This window comes from Vulpes vulpes, chromosome 12 (assembly GCF_048418805.1).
Source record: "Vulpes vulpes isolate BD-2025 chromosome 12, VulVul3, whole genome shotgun sequence".
Lineage (NCBI taxonomy): Eukaryota > Metazoa > Chordata > Mammalia > Carnivora > Canidae > Vulpes > Vulpes vulpes.
The window spans coordinates 62,236,403-62,257,135 of record NC_132791.1 but is presented as its reverse complement, the minus strand read 5'-3'; the positions used below and the strand labels follow the sequence as shown (position 1 = coordinate 62,257,135).

Below are 20,733 nucleotides of genomic sequence, written 5' to 3'. Positions count from 1 at the left end.
GTTCCCCCAGCTACCAAGTGGCGAGAGCGCCATCAAAGGCAATAACTTGCACCCGCATCACCTGCTACAGCACGTAGCCTCCAACCTTGCTCTTCTTATCTCCCTGCACAGAGAAGCTGGGTCCCAGGTAATTCCGAGCCTTTGTTTGCCCTGACTCCCTGTTGGAAGTGGGTAGTAGGGCCACTTCTGCTGCAGGAGCCTCCGGGACTCACCCAAGCCAGAGCCCACAGGGTGGGCAAGGTCTTTGCACCTCTCCGCCTTCCCCTGTGATGACAGCTCACACACTGAGCGGACACCATCCTCTGAGATGCAGCACTGCTGCCAGCCCTGGCCTAGGTGAGCTCCTTGCCCATTGCTGAGGGCTCCTTGCGCACTCGGAAACATTAACTGCATGGGAACTCCACCGCAAACCCGGCTGCAAAGTCTTCATTGGAAAACCCACCCCCACCCCCCATAGACAGTTATTTTGAACCTGCTGTATGCTGGGCACCTCTCAGAGCTACGGTCACAGCAGCAAGCACACAGATGGGGTTCCCTAGCTCATGGCATTCCCGTCTAGTCTATATCTAGCCGGGAACAGGGGTCCTCATTTCCAGCAGCTTCCTTTCATTCATCGAGTACAATTGTTTTAGGAACAAGGAAATGTAAAGGATTGATTCTACTCCACTTTCCATTCTTTGTAGCTTTACATCTCTAGGTACATAGGTGTGTCTCCTTCTGTAGCACTCTCCTCCTTCCTCTAGGATGTAGAGAGTGCTTCAGATTTCCAGAGACTTCGTAGACAGAGTAACAGGGAACCCGGCACACCCGTGCATCTTAGCCCCCCTCCTTCTTTGCAGATGAGAGGCAGAGTGACCAAGTGACTGGCCAGATGGGGTGCAGCCCAAGCTGGCTAGTTGGTCTGGTCCCCAGGAGAGCATGGCTCCCTCTAAAGCACAGTTTGCTTCTATTTTTATTTGTGATGTGATTACTGTCATTTTTGGCCTTTATGTTGCAGTCTTGCTGCTGCAAATGAATCTGGCAAGTATGTACTGCTCAGGAAGCAAACACACTGCCAGCCCCAGCTCCGTCTCTGCAGCCCCTGAGAGGCACCCCTGGGTGCTCTTTCCGGCACTGTTCTTTCTCCCTACTCACCCACCTGCACCCCTACTTGCCCCCCTACCCGAGCCAGCCTCCCAGGTTTTTTCCTCAAGAGTTGTGGCTGCTTAGAACAGAACCGGCAGTATAGAAATAATAGATCCGTGACTGTGAGCCACTTAGGTAATTTCAGACTTTCTAGCAAGCACATTAAGAAAAGTAAGAGGAAGCAGGTTGAAATTCATTTTAGTAATATATTTTATTGAACCCAGTATATCACCAATATTAGCATTTCTACACATAATATAAAAAAAATTCTTAACCAGATACCTTTCAGTCTTTCCATACTTTTTGAAATTTGGTGTGTATTTTATTTTTAACTCAGACACTGGACACACTTGTGATGCTCCGTAGCCACATGTGGCTTGTGGCTCCCATAGCAGACTCCAAGCTTGGGCTCTGAGGAGGCGTGGGGAGTCCTAAGGGCAGACTCAGCGACTGCGGCCTCTGGCTCCCTCAGCAATTAGCTGGAATGGCCTCTGTGGCCCCTGTTGGCCATAGCTGACTGTGCCCCTGATTGTGGGCTCCTAAGGGTAGGGAGTTCATCTGTCATCTTCCTGCCCCCAGTGAGGAAGGCAATGTTTAGGTGGTCCAAGGTTGGCATTCCATGCATTGGGAATTAATTCATTAGCAAATGAGGAAAGTCTGTTACCCTAGGAACTGCAGGCATTGGTGTGTGAGGGCTTGCCTAGTGTGACCTCACTTTGCCTGTCACCACCTGGCTCTGTCCAATGCCCCAAAACTGTGTTTGAGTCAGACTGGATGGATTGGAAGCCTCTACAGAGAAAAGGGATGTCCCAGCCTAGAATTCTTCTGAGCTTCTGCCTGTTTGGTTTAGCTTCAGACTTCACCTCTTTTAATGTTGAGCCCTAGGGCAACTTGCACACAGCCCAGTATGTTAATACTTAAAGGTTTTATTTAACAGGATAACACAACAACAACCACCCAAACCAATAGGATAGACCAAATACAAAAAAAAAAAAAAAAAAAAAAAAAAAGGCCAACTGATATCCAGAACATTCAATATCCAGGGAAAAATTGCTGTGTCAAGGAACTGTAAGAGTCATCATCATGAGAGCTTTCTGTTTCCAGTGGTTTCAGAGTCATCATGCCTCCTTGGGGAGAACGGGAGAGTGATATCCTGAGTAAATTAGCATCTGCACACACAGTTTTTAAATTTTGCAAGTGCTTCAAACCCACTAATGTGCATGTGCGTGTTTTGTCCACTTTACCCCTAACGGTAAATGTCACTTAAAATAATTCATATAACCATGTCTCAAAGATTGGCACTCCCATAAAGCCATACTAACCACATATTCAAATAAATGCATGGTTTGAAAATGGAAGAAAATATTACTGCTTGATCTGTTAAGTCATAAAGTATCTTACGGGATCCTTGTTTCAGAGGAGAGCATGGCCCAATTAAGGAGCGCCTTGAAGTAGAAAATGGAATCAGGCATAAACTGTTTTACCGCTGATGACCGGTTTCAACCTAAAAAGCTCATTGACCTGCTTGGGGGTTTTGTTTCTCAGAGCTCACCCAGGAAAAAGTAAATCCTGCTGTGACACACTATGAGGAGGCGGGGCGGGGATGAAAGAACCTTAGAAAATGTTTGAACAATTCCTCAGCTAAACTATTTGGAACAGTTTGAAGACAAAGGTAGTTTGCCAGTATTTTGTAAAGTAGATTCTAGAAAAGTTAAAAAAAATCATAGCCTACTTCATATACGTCATATGATAGATAGCTAGACACTAGCCACGTTTAAGTAATTTGAAGATCCCTTCCTTCATAAGTCAAGGATGGTTTGAGACAGACAAGGCTTTACATCTGCTGGCTCCAGTTTTGAGAATGCTGCTTTCATTTGAGTCTCTTAAAAAGGAACTTGTGCCTCTCAGTGACTGTAATGTACTTTGTCCAACGCGACGGCTCTGGTGTGCTGTGTTGGTGTAATTGAAAACCTATAAAAAGGCTGAGAGCTACTTTTGAATTGGCTCGGTGTACTTGGACTGGATCTGTCAAAGTGGTGAAAGGTTTAAAGGAATTTTCATAAATGAGGTCTCCAAGCTGTGTTTTAACCATCGAATTCCAATGAACTCCAAGTCCTGTGAACTCAGAGAATAGCGCCTCAGAGAAGAGCAGTCATATCAAGATGGAAATAAATGATTCATTTTCATTCCCCGGGTTCTGCAGACATAAGCACACTTAACTGCTGATCATCATAATTTAGCAGTACTGTTGTGCACTAAAAATACAATTTAAAAGTCTAATCTTTAATTAAATTGAGTACTCACAGATTAACATGGTTACAAATCTTGGGAGCTGGATATAGCACCATGTTTACTCATGTTGCTAGGAAATAGCAGAGCTCTTTGTAAGCTGCTGATTGATTTGGTAAGGAGAGGGATGTGGGCTTCTCCCAGCATGGACTTGATGGCTTCTTCTCAGTTTCTGTTTCATGATGTATGTAAATGAATGTCATATAGCAGAAACCCTGCACGCTCAGAGCCTTTTTTGGTGACAGAAAACACAGGTGTGTGCACCTGAGTAAACATTTGGGAGATGTTGAGAAGGGTGATTTTACCATGAGCTCTTAGATGAAATAAACATCATCAAGTGTTTGGGTTTTTAATGAACTGAATTTTTTCATTTGTTAGAATTATCAAGAAAAGGAATGGCTCTTTAAAATATAATTACCACGAGGCTAATTGACAGTTTTGCATTCTTGCCATTTGTGGGAAACTGTGAAATTAGTACAGAAATTTGATACAGGTTGATGGTTTTCCAGAGTCATTAAAACTTGCATGTAGGAAACCAACTCCGCTATTCTTTTTTTTTTTTCTCCTTTCTCTCCCCTTGGCAAACCTCACTGCATGACACATTGTACAATAGTTTTTAAAAATGCAAAGCTAATGCTTGCACAGCATGAAAGGGAGTTGCTGTGCCAGCTCACTTGCCTTGTCCCTGAAAAGACGAAAGACTTCTATGTGCTATTTCAGTCCAGATCAGGCAGCAAAGAGTGGTCTCCTCAAGCTCAAAAGTAGAATTGAGAAAAAACCCACAGGGAAAAATTACTAATTGATCTGTTTGAAGCAGGTGCTTATATATGGAGCCAGAATTTCAAAGCAGGAGCCCTTTTTAAGAGATGGAAAAATAGTAGAACACTTGATTGTCTCCAGGAACAACATCAGGGTTAGGATACGTATTATAGAGTTTCAGCCTGTATCTAGGTTCTCCTGGGGAAAAGGAAAGGAGTGTGCTGCCAAGGGACAGGATCATGACTGTACTCCCAGATGTGTGCCCAAGACCTCTCAGTAATTAACACATTTTTCGCTTCCCTCTGTATAACTGTTGACTCATTACTATACAAAGTAGTTGTTGATTTTGGTAAGAATTGTTTTCCAGTATCTAGCATAGTCTCAAGTATGCACTGTGTGACCAGCATATAGTATGTTGGCTGAATAAATGAACCCTTCAACGTGTCTTGAAAGTAAATGTATTAATATTATGAGATACACGCCTTAGTCTGTTGCTGTAAATAGAGGCCAAGGACTTTTCTCAAAGATAAGCATGAGTCACTTGTGTTACATATACTCAGAACATCCTTCCAAGGCAAGACACTATCAAACGAGTGGGCAAAATGCCATGGGATGGAAGGTGTCACTGCTCAACCACTAGTTGGAATAGGTGATGGATTTGTAAGAGGTGAGAGACCTGCTATTGCACAACTTTTCTTGCAAGAAAGGAATTTGGGGATTTGACAGTAATGAGATAGAAAGGTGAAATGAAACTAGCATACATATTACAAGTTTCTTGGGGGTGGCAATTATTTACAACCATCCTGTTTCCCCTGACACCCAACAGCATGCTTATAAATGGTGTGGGATAAAGATGGTGGATAGGAGGCAGCATCCCATAGTGCTTATGAACTTGAAGCTTTTCCCTCAGAGCAAGGCTTGGCTCAGTCTCTTACAGTGTGTGATTACAGTCTCTTACAGTGTGTGATTTCACAGGCTTACTGAACTTCCTGACATTTTGATCTTATTTCTTCTTTTACTCACAGATACTTATTGATTGCCTCATTTATCCGAGGTAAGTTTTGGGTGCTTGGGATAAATGGGAAGAGAGGATATCAGGTTGATTCTCTTCCTTTCTCCACCTGCTCTCTGTGCTGAGATGTTTGAACTAAATCAGCAGCTCCTTTATCTCTGGCTTCTGGTTGGGTCTGGCCAGTGGGAAGCATCATCAGGACTGGAGCAAGCCAGTGGGAAGAGAGTTTGAACTATTGACTTCCTGGATTCTTTACCAGGTTACCTCTTGGTCCTGGCAGGGAGCCAACTCCCTCAGGTACTTTCTGAATTCTGGTAACTGCCCTCCTGCAGATGCTTCACGCTGGTAATCACTGTCCTTGACCCTTACTAGCTCACTGTGCCATCTCTTAGAGTGACTCCAAGCCCTGCCCACACCTTTGTGCATGGCTTCTTTATTACACCACCCTCACATTGCATTTGTGTGTGCCACCTGTGTGCTGTTGGGGACCTGTCTCAGAGGTCATGTGAGAATGACCTGATTTAGGTAGAATTTAAAACAGTGATGGGCTCATTGTAAGTACTCAACAAGATTAGGTATCATTATCATCATTATGTTTTTTCTTTTTCTCTCTCTTTTTTTTAATGGAGTATTGGGTTTGCCATAATAATTACTACTGCATTGTTTTAACATCTTAAAAAGGTGAGAAGAAAGCAAGTATCATGTTGCAAAGTTTAAGAATAGGAAAAGCAAAAGAGAGGAAGATCAAGGCTTAGTGTCAGCAAGCACTTCAGTGGCAGAGCTAAAAAGTAAATTAAAGATTTTTGACTTGGTTTCACTGTAAAGGGTACATAGTTACAACATATCTGGAAAAGAAAGTGACAACTTTGAAGTATTTAGTCACTTAAAACATAACCTACTTGGGATAATTGGGTATGTTTAATGTAGCAAACCCTATTTGTGGCCACTAAAGAATAATTGGGCTGAATCATGGATGTCTCAGCCTTTTCAGCTTCATTACTCTAAGGGCTGGGACTGAGCGTTTTCATACTCCTGCCCTCCTGGTAGTTTCAAGATATATGGTCCTCAGGACTGAATTTCTTTAGGCCCTTGGGTATAGATGTGCATCTCTATAATCAAAGCTGAATGGGAGGCCAGCATTGTGATACTCATATAGTAGCTATTATGCACATACACATTTTTCTGACTTCTGTCTTCGAGTTCTTCTTAAGTCACATAAAATAGGTCACCATGATATTTAGAGTCACCTTGTCTATAACTTAGAGTGCACTGCTGAAACTGTTGGTCAAGAATGAATACTAACAAAATTCCTGAAGAGTGAGGGGCCCAGTTTGAGAACAAAACTTCCTGTGACTCCTTTCCATTTGATGATAAATCTGTCGTAGTTGTTGAAATTTCAGACTGTATGGATGTATCTCTCAGTGGCTTGGAAAAATTGTGTGAGTGTTCTCAAACTAGAGAGAATGAATTTCAGAAATGTCTCGTTTTTACAATTAAGTAGAGTCAGGGGAGGAATAGCAATTTGAAAGGCCTTTTGATGTCAGTCCAAATAAGGATTTATATATTGTCCCTTTTGTTCAGGGGGCTGAGTAGGGAAAAAACACATCTCCTGTTGCCAGAATTGCTGATGCTTCTAGAAGGAATGATTGCCACTTGAACATTTGAATCACTTTTTATGCTTTCACGTTTGCTTTCAAATCAACCCCCAGGTAGGCTTCCTGCCTTCTTTCATTATGAAGAATATACTTTTCACCTATTGAGCACTTAGCAAATACAAAGTTTCCTAACTGTTTATCTATCATCTGTCTATTTATTGTCTTTAAAGTGTTTTTTCAAGGTGAGATCTTACATCAAAGTGCCATCACGATCTCCTGGTTGATCCTAATGAAGCTTCCTACTGCTTCATTTCAGCCTTCTACTTGTGCTTAGATTCCATCTCTGGCTACTTTTTTTTGCCTTGAGTAAAATACAGTGGCATTTTGACTGAGAAGAACCAATGTATTCATAGTAATCATTATTCTAAATGATTATACTGTTGTCACCACATCAGTTGTGTTGACATGAGTACTCGTAACGTGGGAATAAAATTAAATTCTTAGTCGATCATACCAAAAATATCATGTTACTGTACCCAAAAACCTTCTGTGGCTGCTCGCCAAACAGAAGTAGTCATGGGTTCTTTAAAGCAGGGTAACTGATGGTGTTTGCAGATGGAAGACACATTACACAGTCATTCTGTAAACATGCTTTGGTATCTTTCCCTGTGTAGATGCAGTCTTTTCCTTCTGTGAACTTTCTGCCTACTGGAGGAGAAGCACTTGAATGTCTGGAGTAGAGTTGTGAGCAAATTCTACATTAGGAAGGAGGAGGGAGCCATGAACTCCACCTAAGTTGGGCAGGAAGGTGATCAGATTATCAAGGACTTCCCAGGCAAAGTGACATTTGACTGAGAGTTCAGGGCCAAATGAGGGTTCACCAGGCAGAAAATTTAGGGGAGGGCAATGGGTCTGACAGACTGTAAAGTTCAAAGTATTTTGATGTGACTTCACAGTAAGATAGATGGTGTGGAGTAGCAGGACATAATGTCAAAAGGATGACTGGAGCCAAATCTCAGTCTCTTTCCCACTACATACAAAGGGAGTTTACGTTTCTTTGTCAATGAGTGATACTAAACAAATAATCCTACACAGATTCTTGTGTCATCCATTCTGAAGGTTGTCACCTCACTATCACCTGTCTTGGTGACTTCCAAATTTTTCTCTCTAGCCCAGGGCTAGAGATCCTCTTTGTCTTCTGGTCACAGACAATGTGATGTTTCATCAGCTCTCAGAGTTTATACCCCCAAAGTAAATTCAACCTTTCCCTCAAAATCTTGGCTCTTCTCCCATTTTTTAGTTTATTGAATGGGCCCAGCTTTCAAGGAAATTATCTGTAATACTCTGTTCTTTTAAGCTCCCCCCCCCCCCCAGTATCTCCCAGCATTCCAATACTAAATAAATCTTGCCTTATCTGTTCAGTTACTCTCAACATCATTGACTGTTTTCTATCCACATTTCTAGTATCTTTATTCAAGGTGTCATCATTGTTCCTTTTGGTTACCATAGCAACCTCTCAACACTTCCCTACCCCTTTCTGATCAGCTCCCACACTATTACCAAGTTGATCTTTCTAAAATTGATTATATCTGACTGTGCCAGTAAATTTGTAGTAGGTTTTCATTGCCTATGGATAAAATAAAAAATCCTTGGCATGATGTCCAAGCCCTCACAATTGGCCCTGCACACCTGTCCAGCCTCATGGGTCCTATGGCTGATTCCCCAGCCCCCTCTAGACCGACTCAGTAACTTGAAGCTGCTTGTAATTTCCAGTCTAGTAGTCTCCTAGGGGTTGTCTTGTTCTTGTTCCCAGACTTCTTACCCTGTGAACTCATTTCCCCTGACCTCTGCCTCCACCCAGATTGGGGTGAGGTGTTTCCACAACTGCGTAGTGATAGATTATTGACTTCTCCACTAGACTCACAGCTCCTTAATGCTGAGCTCCATCCATATCTCATGCATGTCTGCCCTGTTCTCAGTGCTTACCTTCATGTCTGGTACAGAGTTGTAGCAAAACTAATAGTGTTTATGAAGCACTTATTATAGAACAGGCAAAGTGTTAATTTATTTACATACATTATCTCCTTTAAAGGGGAAGAACAAGAGCAAGCTATGTTTTAGTAAGGGAATGTGGCAGAAAAGTGCAGATTGGGTAAGAGATTTCTTACAGGGAGTCAATTCAGGGTGATATTTTAGCAATTGAGAATTTAAAAGAAAACTATATTAGTGTAGAAGCAATAAACATTAAGTGGAGAGCACTTATAGTGATTCTTATAGATGATGGATGGATGGATGGATAGATGGGTGGATGGATGGAGAGCTCAGCACATGTTTCTTAGAACTTAACTTTAGGGCAGCCCGGGTAGCTCAGTGGTTTAGAGCTGCCTTCAGCCCAGTGTGTGATCCTGGAGACCTGGGATCGAGTCTCACATTGGGCTCCCTGCATGGAGCCTGCTTCTCTCTCTGCCTGTGTTTGTGCCCCTCTCTCTCTGTATCTCTCATGAATAAATAAATAAAATCTTTTAAAAAAAAACCCTTAACTCTAACTTATGAGTCTTACTAATTTTGGTGTGATAAGTATTGGACTAGAGCAGCAATTCTCTGATGAAGGTACAGAAGCAGCCTGTATGGCAACATCCTGGGAGGAAACCAAGTCCAAAGCAGACATGTTGTAAGAGATGTAATATGGGATGGCTTTTGAAAATAGATATATAAAACTCTATGTATTAGGTTCAAAATAAACTGTTCAAAAAAAACTGTTCAGGTGGATGTGAGAGTCTGTTATATAATTTAGAATATTTTTAAATAAAAAATGAAGCTTCAAGAAAAGGAATTGTAAACTTAGAGATTGTAGGCAGAGGATCATGGTCAAAAGCAGGGACCCCGGAGTCAGAGTGCCTGGTTTGAATTTTTGCTCAGACATTACCAGCTATAGATCTTGGGTCCAGTTCTTATTCTCTGAAGTGACAGTACCTTCTCTGTTGGGGTGTTGTGGGATGTGGCGGGTGCTCACTGGTGTCTGGATTTACCTCCTGGTACAAACTCATTTCTTAGCACTAGTGGGAAAGGAGCATTTACTGCATTTGTGCTTCACTTTATGTTTTCAACTGGCTTCAGTTGTGTTTTGTAGATGAGTTAGAAGAAATTTTGCACGTTTTCTATTAAGAATGGCAATTTTATATTCTAAAATACCCTGAAAAAGGACCTTGTTAGCATGTAGCCTGAGTGCATTTGGCTCTTCCACACAATTCCTGAAAAAAGTTGTAGTGTGGACAAATGTTAGTGGTGAACATTTACTGCATACAGTGTATTGGTCCCTAGTGTATCTAGTTTATTCCTATTTGACGGGATTCTCAAGATCATTGGTTTTAAATGCTCACTGAGCCCTGGTTTTTGCCATTTGTTGTTTTGGCTATTTGTCAAACATCTTAACAGGAAGAACCCTTAAAATATGCCATATTCCAAATGTCCAGAAGACTAATTAGTGCCTATATATTTCAAGGGGAAAATATTAGGTCCTTAAGGAGATTTGCCAGGGAAATCAGAATGCCTAATAATGAATGAATGAATGATAAACCCCTGAAGTACGAACCTAGTGAGGTCCTTCTACTCTCTGCCTTTTTGCTTTCCCTGGTTTCCATACATTTGGCATCTTTCCTCAATTCTATTGTTCTCTATACCTTTACCTTGTATTATTTTTTTCTCCTTTAATACTTACCCCAACTTATCCCATGTTTATTTGCTTTTCTTACTGTCTGTTGTCTTTTCTTGCTGTCTTGCTATTGTCTCTTCTTACTTATTGTCTTTTCTTACTGTCTACACCCCCACCTGAATGTAAGCCAACATGTGCAAGACTTGCCTTTGTACACTGCTGTGTTCTCCAAAGCTAGTAGAGTGGCTGGCCCATAGCAGAAATTCAGCAAATATTTATTGAATGAGTACATGTAGAGTGAGAAGCCTGTGTTTGGTAGAGAGTCTTCAGTAGGTTATGTGGGCACATCAGTGTGTTCTTATAAATATGGTTTGCTGAAATTATTGGGATGCTTGCTCATGAAAACATAAAACAGAACTTGGAAAACCAGAAGTACCAATGGAAAAATTTCTAATAACTCTCCAACTATGAGGCAATGATTTCAGATTTTGGTGTGTTACCTTTCATGTATTTCATAGCATAATTATATGTTTTCTTGGATATCTTATTTTGTACCCTCCATGTTTCAGTTAGTACTGTGTCATCAGTATCATTTTATGTTTTTGTGAAAGTGTTTGTAAATGTTCCTGTTTAAAAATGATGAAGTAAAAGTACATTTTTTTGCCACCTTCCAAACAACAACAGGAATAGTGAAACACAGAGAAAAAAAAATCATCTTTAATGAAATAAGTCATTAGCAACAAACCCAGAGCACTTGAAGTACACCTGCAAAGTGTGTCATGTTCGGGTACAGGTTAAGGAAGAAGACATAAGAACCCATACTTATCATCTTAGACCTTGAGCAAGATGCAGATTTCCTTCAGATTCCATGTACTGCTGTAAAGGACTTCTCTAGAGTCCCTGAAGTACGTGACAAGACCTAGATCTGTGGAGAGACTATGGGAGAAGTTGGGAATGGCTCTGTCAACACCCAAGTGCCACCACTGAAAGGCAGGAGGAACTGGAGGAGAAACCATTCTGATGTGCTATTTTAATTTTCCTACCCCTGGCTTACTGGCTCAGGGAGCCTGGTCAAAAGACATGCAGAAAGGAGAGAGAACAGATAGCCAATGCCCGTAAGGTCTTTGCTACAAGCCACCTTGGAGCATGCCTTGGATGGAGCTCAGGACATTCTGGAAGAGCCAGCCCTGGCTTTTAGGGAAGTTCATTACTTATTTTAGACTCTGAGAACATACTAAGACACTAAATAGTATTTTGTATTTAGACAATTTAGACACTAAATAGTTTTTCCCTGACCTATTTGGTAGAGAGACACTGCCACTAGGGAGAAAAGAACCCATTAAGATTAGAAGTAAGAATGAAATAGCTGAGCCTGTACAAACTCTGTGTAGTTTACAGAAAGAGGTTAGTACAAAGATAGGAACCATAAATCAAAGATTAAGCAACATGGCACAAAAGGGCATGTGTTTCTGTAATTGTAAAATGAGCTTTGCAGCAGAAGGTGAAGGCAAGCTTTTCAAATTTCTGGAATGTCACTGTTTATTTATGAGCCAAGATAAAACTCATTTTTAGATAAATGACTAAATTGAAATACTATAATGCATACCATTCAAGCACTGTTATGGTTTAAAAATGTGACTATAAAAATGTCACATTATCGCGGAACCTATTTGTTGGTTAGGTATTTTTCGAGTCCCATCTACTCTGTTTATTGACTCCCACTAGGTTTCACTACTGCCTGCTTTGGATAGCCAATACACAGTAGCTGTTGTAAAAGCCAGCTACAGGCTTTTCTACTACACAGTCCGGAAGATCTCAGGACCTCGTGAAACCATAGCTAAAATTGTTGACTATGATGTTCAATGAAGAAGATATAAGAACTCTTCATTGACAGAGACCATTTACCGTAAAGCCATGGGCTCCTCAAAATTCTAGGTCAAGTTTGATTTGAAGCTTTATTTATTTATTTTTTATTTATTGGATTTACATCTTGCATTCCAGTTTTTCTACCACTGCCCTTGAGCGCTCAAGCTATGATGACATCTCCCTACCATATTTAACCAAGGCAGAGCTTATTCTAGAAGAGCACACGTCCTGCGTGTTGTGTACTTTGCAGGATATGAGTTGAGATCCACCATCAGTATTAGTAAATTGCATTTTACATGTTCTCTGAGGCTGCAAATGAAATGTTTACAGGCAGATGACAATAAAAAGTCAGAAATACTTGGAGATGGAATCTATGATATGGTGGGCAGGAGGAGATGGCGGCCCCAAGAAGGAACTGATCAGCGTGGAAGATTTGAGCTTTGTGAAGAGGAGAGGAGTGAATCACAAGGATGAGTCGGGAAACACCATGAGAGGATGCTGTAGCATGCTCACATTCTCCAGGGTAGTTAGAAGAAGAGGAACTCCAGGAAAATGAAATTAGAATGGCAAACTAATACTGGCAAAAATATACATACGCCACATGCATGTATAGGTCAGCAGATTTCATCTTCAGGGTAATTAACCCAGTGATGGTAGGAATGATTAAACACCTCCACTATATAGATTGAAAAAAAATAGCTTAGAAAAAGTTAAAATAACTTGCTCAGGTCACACAGCTAACAAGAGGCCCCGCTTGGGATTTGAGCCTGGGGACCTTAGATCAAATCTGTGCTCTTGACCATTATCCTGTCTGGTCTCTTTCAGACATGGGTGACTCAGATGATTTATCAAGAGTTTAACTCTTTAACTGTTTATTGTATGAATGGGTTGGCAGGCAGATCTTTGTTCAAGGTCAACACCTGAGTAATTCATACTCATGAAAGGTCCAGCAGAGAGGTGATGAGTTAGAGAGGGCACATGAGTTCCTGTCAGTAGGATTAGGTAGTAAAATTGAGGGAGGGAAAACATAGGGCAGATTACAGAAAATATTTTAGTGGCAAAGCCTTATCTGGAAAATGTGGATTCATATTAGAAAAACTGTTTCTTGTAAAAGTTCTATTTTGTGATTGAAAAATATCTGATTAAAAACCATACTAATGTTATGCACCTCTGTAGTCTGGATTAAGTAGCATATGGAATATTGCATTGTCACTGCTATTCAAATGTATAAAACACTGATTTGGGGTAAGTGTTCAGTAATTTGTTGATTATTCCCTCAAATTAGGCCCCTTTGGGCAAAAGGGATACTAACCCTAAAGGTGTGGATTTAGTTATTGCAGTTTCCAGGAAATGTTATTAAATTGCAAGAGATATTATTAAATCAGTGAACATTTGGCTGGAGGGTACTTTTAAATGCATTTGACAAAATGCCTTCACTTTAAACAACTAACTCAGTTGAAAGGGAAGAAGACTTCAAGGCAACTCAAATACCTATTTTCAGGCATTTTTTGTTTCCATTTTCTTAACAACCAAGATACTCTTGAATTTTATTTCCAGTTAAAATTTTAGGCTTCATCTTTTAGTGGAATATCGTTATTGGGGTGGAGAGGGAAGGAAACAGTTCTGTAGAGAAGTTTAAGTTGACCGATTGCCAAGGACCCAAAAGATCGGCTTCCTCATTGGTCATGTCTAAGCATTTGTCTTTACAATATCAAAATAATCGTTCATTTCTACCAACCACTCAATTTTGTGGACACACAAGCAAAACTAATCATTGGGCTTCTTTTCTCTCATCTTTTTCAACCTAAAGCACCCATTTGAGGTTGTAGAGACCACAGATACCCCAGCTCTTAGGAAACATAAAAGATGACTATGTGATGATGGTATAAGATATCTGATCGCAGAAAACTTTAAAGCATGCTGAGAGTTGGCAGATGGTTCCTTTGGACTATACTGTTGCATGTCAGGTGTCTTGGAAACAAAGTCTGAGTAGGAAGTTGATCAGAGAGTTCTCTTGAGATCAACCCCTGTGGGAAGTAGGGAGGGAAGCAGAGGTGAGCAGAAGTAGGCGTGCTCAGATCCAGCCAAAGGCCTCAGTCCATGGGTAAAGCACTCTGAAACCAGGAGGGTCCTTCAACAGGGCATCCAGTTGGGGCAGGAAGGCCTGGCCTGTGTAACTCCATGCCAGCCAGTCATTGAAGGCAGACTGCCTCTGGAGAGTGGCTCTCTCCAGCCAGGGACAAGTCCCAGAGAAAGCAGACAGTTGAGGGCAACATCCTTTCTAGCAGCTGGGGAAGTTAAGTGCTCTGGGCTATAATAAATTATATAATAATTAATAATTATTAGCACAGTCGTGCTATCGATTACTAAACTATGACTATTATTACTAAACTATGGCCACTTACCAAAATATTTTGAAATTTTGGGAAAACACTGGAAATAATTAAAAATAATATGTACATTTTATTCTTGACATTTAGGTTATATATAGTGTTAACACAGAAACCTCATTTTACAAAGAAAATCTCAGAGGAATTTTGTTACTTGAATAAGTCCGGTTTTGCTTGGAAAAGGGGAGGAGGCCCTATCTTTAGTTACATACTGGTTATCACAAGCATTAGTGTGCATGTGTGCATGAGCATGTGTAATAGATAGAGCCACTTTTAATCTTGGGCACCTTATGGGGAGCTCAGTGTATTTCATCTGTGTGACTCTCCTGTGAGGAAGGTACTAGTGTCCTGATTCTACTGATAAATAAACAGACTCACAGAGGTCAAGTGACTGGTCCAAGATCACACAGCTAATTAGTGGTGTAATCATGACTCTAAATCAAATTCACCTAAATCAAAGCCCTTTTTATTGGTCCTTTGCTCCCTAGTTAGTTCTAATCCTTGAACTTTGGCCAGAGATTTTCTGCTTCAGTAGATAACTTTCTACCCTTGTTTTAATGATGTCTCATCTAGGTTTTTGTTCTTCCTAACTGCAGAAATTTGATATTTAAACTGGGAGTGTTTATCACATTTGACCCTTGCCACAACCTCTGTAGATAAAAGGCAAGTATGTTTATCCCCACCTATCAAGACTGTAGAGTGGATGCAGTAGCCCAACATCCTGTGAGCATGGTCACTTCTGGGATGGCTCTTGTCCTGTGCTTGTGCCCCATTTAATAGATGAGTTAGCAGGTAAGGGAAATTCATGATGCTAAAATGTGGGAGTCAGAGGTAAAGCTGAGTATACTGATTCCAGAGCCCATGCTTGATTTCTCCTTCAGTGAGATTAGCCTGGGAAAGACTCTGTGTGCATGTCAGTGTGTGTAGTATGTGCAGAAACAAACCAACCTTTAAATGACCCTACATTATAATAACTTCATTTATGATGATGTTTTGGAACTAGTAAAAAGAAATTATTGGAGTGGCCACTAGGAAAAATAGAAGCATATCAACTTGAAGTATGTGACTTTGGGAATGAATTGAAACCTTATTTAAATTAGAGTAACTTCCTGTGGGCTTCTCATTCATTTAGGATGCCTGAACTGTGTTGTCTTACACTGTGTTCTATATTCTGAGAAAAAAAGTTCCCTGCTCCCTACAGTTGCATCAGGTTACAAATGATGCAACATTTCTTTTGCTCTGTGACAGTCGGCTTCCTCCAGTTGGTTTGACAGCACAATTGAAGTAGACAAGGTTCTCTTCTTCCTTTGCTTATTTTAATAGGGTACGGCTCGTGTCAGATAATCCAGGAGGACTTTAAGACATTCATCAGATTTTCATATAATTTTTCATCTTCTATAGTAAAAAAAAAACCAGGAATGAGAGTCACTGTAGTATTTTTCGTCACATATATTCTTTGATGTAATGAAGTAAATGACATAATCTTAATGTGAGGTATTTTATGTCTTTGCTCAGGCAACTGTTACTTTATTCATATGTCTTTGGTTTCAGCTCAGACCTTAATTTAATGGAGGATTTCAGGAACAGCTGGATGGAACAGACATTTTTTCCCATGATGGATGCAGTGTTCCATATATATTGTGTAATTCTGCATTAGAAATTATTAGGGATTTTAGTATTAAAAACAGGTGACAATATGTTTGCTTTTTGAAATGCAGAAAGGAGGATATTTTTACATAAACATACAGAGATTTGAATATATCATGGCCCTATAAACACACATGTGTGTGCATTAACAACTGCGAGTCAGCCTGCTGAAAAATACACATTCACAATTTATCTATATTAATCTAAACGCCTGCAAACTGGATTATCACTACTAGCAGTCAAGGCCAGCTAAGGATTTATTACTCATTTTTTACTATTCTGGGTATTAAAATGGTCACAGAACTGCAATAATACTGTTTCATATTTATACATGCATATTATCAAGTTATGCTGACACTGACAATTTATAAACGTTTATGAATGGGAACCACATGAAAGATATTTGAGTTCTCTTTTTTGTTTCCTACAGTGAAGTCAGAAATCAAGGACTAATAAAATACCTTGAATTCATATATAATGTACAACAATTTAATAAAGACTTTTGGGTCACAATGTTACTTTAGATTCCTATAGTATTTGAATGAGGTTTTGTGTGTCATTTGAGTCTGTTGGCCCAAGTCTTCAAGGGAATGCTCATTTCCTAAAACCTCTTTATCGGCTAAACATAAGAGTTGATAGCAGGACTCCCATGCACCTCTGCTTCTAGGGCAGGCGTACTGAAGTCTTCTGAGTACAGAGTCAGAAAGAGGGAAAGGGAGAGGGGCTCAGATATCATACACTGGGGAGTGGTGTTAACTGGCAATTGAGTGGTGTAGGTATGGTCTGAAGGAGGCAGCTGGGTTTGTGATCACTTGGGAAGGTAGTGCCAATTTTTCCACATCTGATTTTTAAGAGAAGACAAAAATATGGTTGTTTTTGTAAAATGCCTTATTTTTAGAAGACTGGAGTAGGCCAAATCAACCCAGTATGTGAGCTACATGTGGCCCAAAGGCCTCCAACATTCATATCCTCCCATTAGTCATAAAAACTGGAATCCTGAGTTGTCTTCCATTTTATATACGTGGGGTGCCACTATAGTTTTTGTAGGAAAATAATCTCATAGAATCTTCAAAATAGAATCAAAACCAATTTTGGATAGGCTGAAATTTTCTTCTTCAAGTATTAAAAAGAAATCTCCCCAGTTTTCTTGTTTAAGCCATGGATATGTACTTTTCAGCCAAATAGAGAAGGAAGGGGTGGGAACCTGTTTTATTTGGGATTTTGTCTTTTACTATTGATTGGTCCAAAATAGGATACCAAATTTCCTTTTTGCCATTTATATCTCAGCAGGAGATTTCCTGTCTTGAGTCAAGCCTTTGTGGCCTGTTTTTTTTTTTATCTGATCATTTGTCCATCTGATAGCCTTGATATGTTTTTATAACATTTTTTTTTTTTACAGAAAATGTAAGTGCTATTTATGGAAAGCAAGCCGGTCGGCTGTGAAGGGTCTCTGGTGATTTCTCAAGTTGTTTTCACGTTCGACTGATACTGGCTTCTAGAACAGAAGTCTGGGAACTAGCCCTGAATGTGAGATCCCCGAACATGGGTTTCTTTCCTTTCCAAGTCTGTCTTCAGGGGCAGAGAGAAAAGATGAATGAGGATGGAAAATAGATGCGTGTCGCTGAGCGGGAGGTTAATTATATTAATTTCAGCCTCAACCCAGCATGAAGACCATATAATAATCTATAAAAAATGGAATGCCAACAAGGAGCCAAACTACGATTACCTTTTTTTTTTTTTTTCCCTGAGAGCACAATATGTTAGAGTCATCAGGAGCTCATAAATTGCCCTTACAAGCAGTTTAGAAAAGGATGCTGTATGGAGCCTACTTCAAATTGGAAACTGTGGGGAGATTCTTTTCCCTGTTGCACTTGAGGTATTTTTTCCATGTGTTGAGTTTCATTTTGGTGGTTCGTTGGAGAGCATGGGAATTCTGCTGGGCTTCTCCAGCCTGTGATAGATGAGGAGGGGTCAAGATGCAATTGAGTTATTTTAAATACTGAAGAGCCAAATGTAAATAGTACTCTGCAGTGCTGTTCCCTCCTTGTAGATGTGAATACAGGGATCCATCATGGTTCCCCCTCATTTGCGCTAAGTTACCTGGTGAGAATTACATGGTGGATGAGAATGGGAATCAGTAGAAGGAGTGATGAAACATTCCAATTTCTTCCAGACACCAGCCTCTCCCTTCCCTCATTAGGGAAGCTCTGGTTCTCTCCTTCATCAGTAAGAATTACTGGGCTACAGACCAGTGAAGACTGTCGACATCTTGAAGCAGAGGAATAGTTTTCAGAATATTTACAGCACTCGTGAAAGTAACTCAGAATGTTGGGTGATCTGCCCTCAAAGTATTTGACTTTGTCCATTGCGCGTATTATCTTCCCTACTTACTATTACTTTGTCTTACAAATGTAATTTCAATGACCCCCTTTGTTGAAACACGGGAACACTTCTATTTCATTCTTCCAAAGAAGCGCATGATCCTACAATGCCGCGGAAATCTTGAAGCAAATTTTACTACCTCGTCACCTGTGTCTAGACAAACTTATTAGGCACTTGCTGATGGTGAGTAATACCTGTTTATTAAGCTGATTTTCAGGCTGCTTACATGAGAGCTTCCATAAATTAGCTTTAGTACCTTAGAACTTAAGCTTAAACAGAGATTAGGCATTCATAAATTGAACCAAGTGATCATGGTCTAAGACGGAAGAAAAATGTCTTTTAATGCATTTTTGGCCCTCCATTCCTCCCTCTCTTTCAACCCCAGGAGCCTGCTTTACCGTAAGGAAGGACATATTTAAAGTTAAAATCTCTAGTGCCAGAAGTTTCTACGTTATGTCTTGGCTAACCAGTGAGGATAATCAGCACCTTGTCTCTCTTAAAACTGACAGGATACATTTTTAAAGTGTTGAAAGAGAAGTACACAGAGCTTGCAGGTTGAGCAGTCTCTTCCCTGGCCTCCCGGAGATTGTGAAACCTTAGTTGTTTTTAGTTGTCAGGGTAATGAACTATGGTCAGTTAAATAAATGGGGCTACTTTACTGATTGGCATTTTCTAGCTAATACGGAAGAATCTGAAGTGCACACTCTGAACTAGAAAAATTGACATTATTCCTCGCGGTGTTCATCTTGTTTGGTTTTATGGTACCTTTTCTGAAAGGAATAATCCTTTTCCCAGTTGGGTAGACTTGTCAGCTGTTTACTATGTTAAAAAGGCAAACCATATAAGGACTCAGATTTTACCTTTTGGAAATTAACCCAGTCTTATATTTTAGATGAATGCTACTTAACCTCTGTACTCCAACAAATGCAATGACCCTCCCAATTTACTTGGCACTTACATTCAGAAAACAGTAGCATTGTGTATGCCTCTTGTCGCTTTAAAATTGTGCTGCCTTCAGGACCTCTTCAGAAGAGCAGGAAAAACCTTTGTCTCTTGGAGATCTCTGGAAACCATTGTCTTTGGACAGGGTCCACCACTTGAAACCCACCCCTACTATCTTGGAAATGCTGGATAAGAAGAGATACATGGTGGTGCAGTGGGAATAGCCAGCACTTACGTAAACAGTACCCCATCCTGAATTTCCAAAGTCCTTTGTCTCTCATAAATTCACTTCTCAATTATGTCATAGAATCAAAAGTTCAAGGAGTATAACATAAACTTTAAGACCACTTCTCTAGCAATTTTAAATACAACATGCTTTCGATCTGCAAGCCACCTTTCTTTCTCTCTCGGATAGAGGGACTAACTTCTGTGGATGGAGATGCTTGGTGTGTTTTGGATTTTAGCTGTGTATGCCCACCAGCTGCATGTTCTCTGCACCACTACTCTGGTTGTCGATATTAATACACTCCCAAGTAAGCAGTTTTTGGGTTTTCCTTTCCTCTTCTTCTACTCTTCTCTTGAATGGTTGATCCACTCTTGTCTGGTTGCCCAAGTATTTACATCAAAGGGTGGAGAAGACTGAGCTGGGTGGTTTTGGGGAGGAACCAGCACTGCCCTGTTGCCTCCTGGTGGGCCTCACTGCTCCCAGTACATAGGTCCTTATGTAGTGTCCACAGGGATGACAATTGCCGGCTCCCAGTGCCTCCAGCAAGGTAAGATCTGGCATCTCTTGGCCATGATTCAGATTGTTGGAAATGGATTTAGATGCTTAAAAGGCACAATCCTCTCAATCCACGTGCACCTGCTCATCGTAATTGAAACCTATGGAGTGCCCAGTAAAGCTCAAGTGTTCTCAGATGATGTCTCATTTATCCTCATAATAGTCCTACAGGAAACTTTGATGACCACTATCCCCAATTTACGGATGAGTTATGAGGCTTATAAAAAGTCATGGAACTTGCCTCTAGTTATTCCTCAGGTAAGTGGACTCAGCCCTGACTTTGGAGCCCAGGC

The 20,733-nt window shown here is 40.5% G+C and overlaps 1 protein-coding gene across 23 annotated transcripts in view; it reads left to right on the top strand.

The window, feature by feature from the left end:
* SNCAIP (synuclein alpha interacting protein) overlaps window positions 1-20,733 on the top strand; it is a 149,016-nt gene that overhangs the window by 10,094 nt on the left and 118,189 nt on the right. For 6 of the 23 annotated variants that reach the window (XM_072728729.1, XM_072728735.1, XM_072728741.1 and 3 more), the window contains exon 2: window positions 5,199-5,227. The exons of the other annotated variants lie outside the window; for them this stretch is intronic. The gene's annotated coding sequence lies outside the window, so the exon portion shown is untranslated. The remainder of the gene's footprint in view (window positions 1-5,198; window positions 5,228-20,733) is intronic. 23 annotated transcript variants of the gene reach the window in all.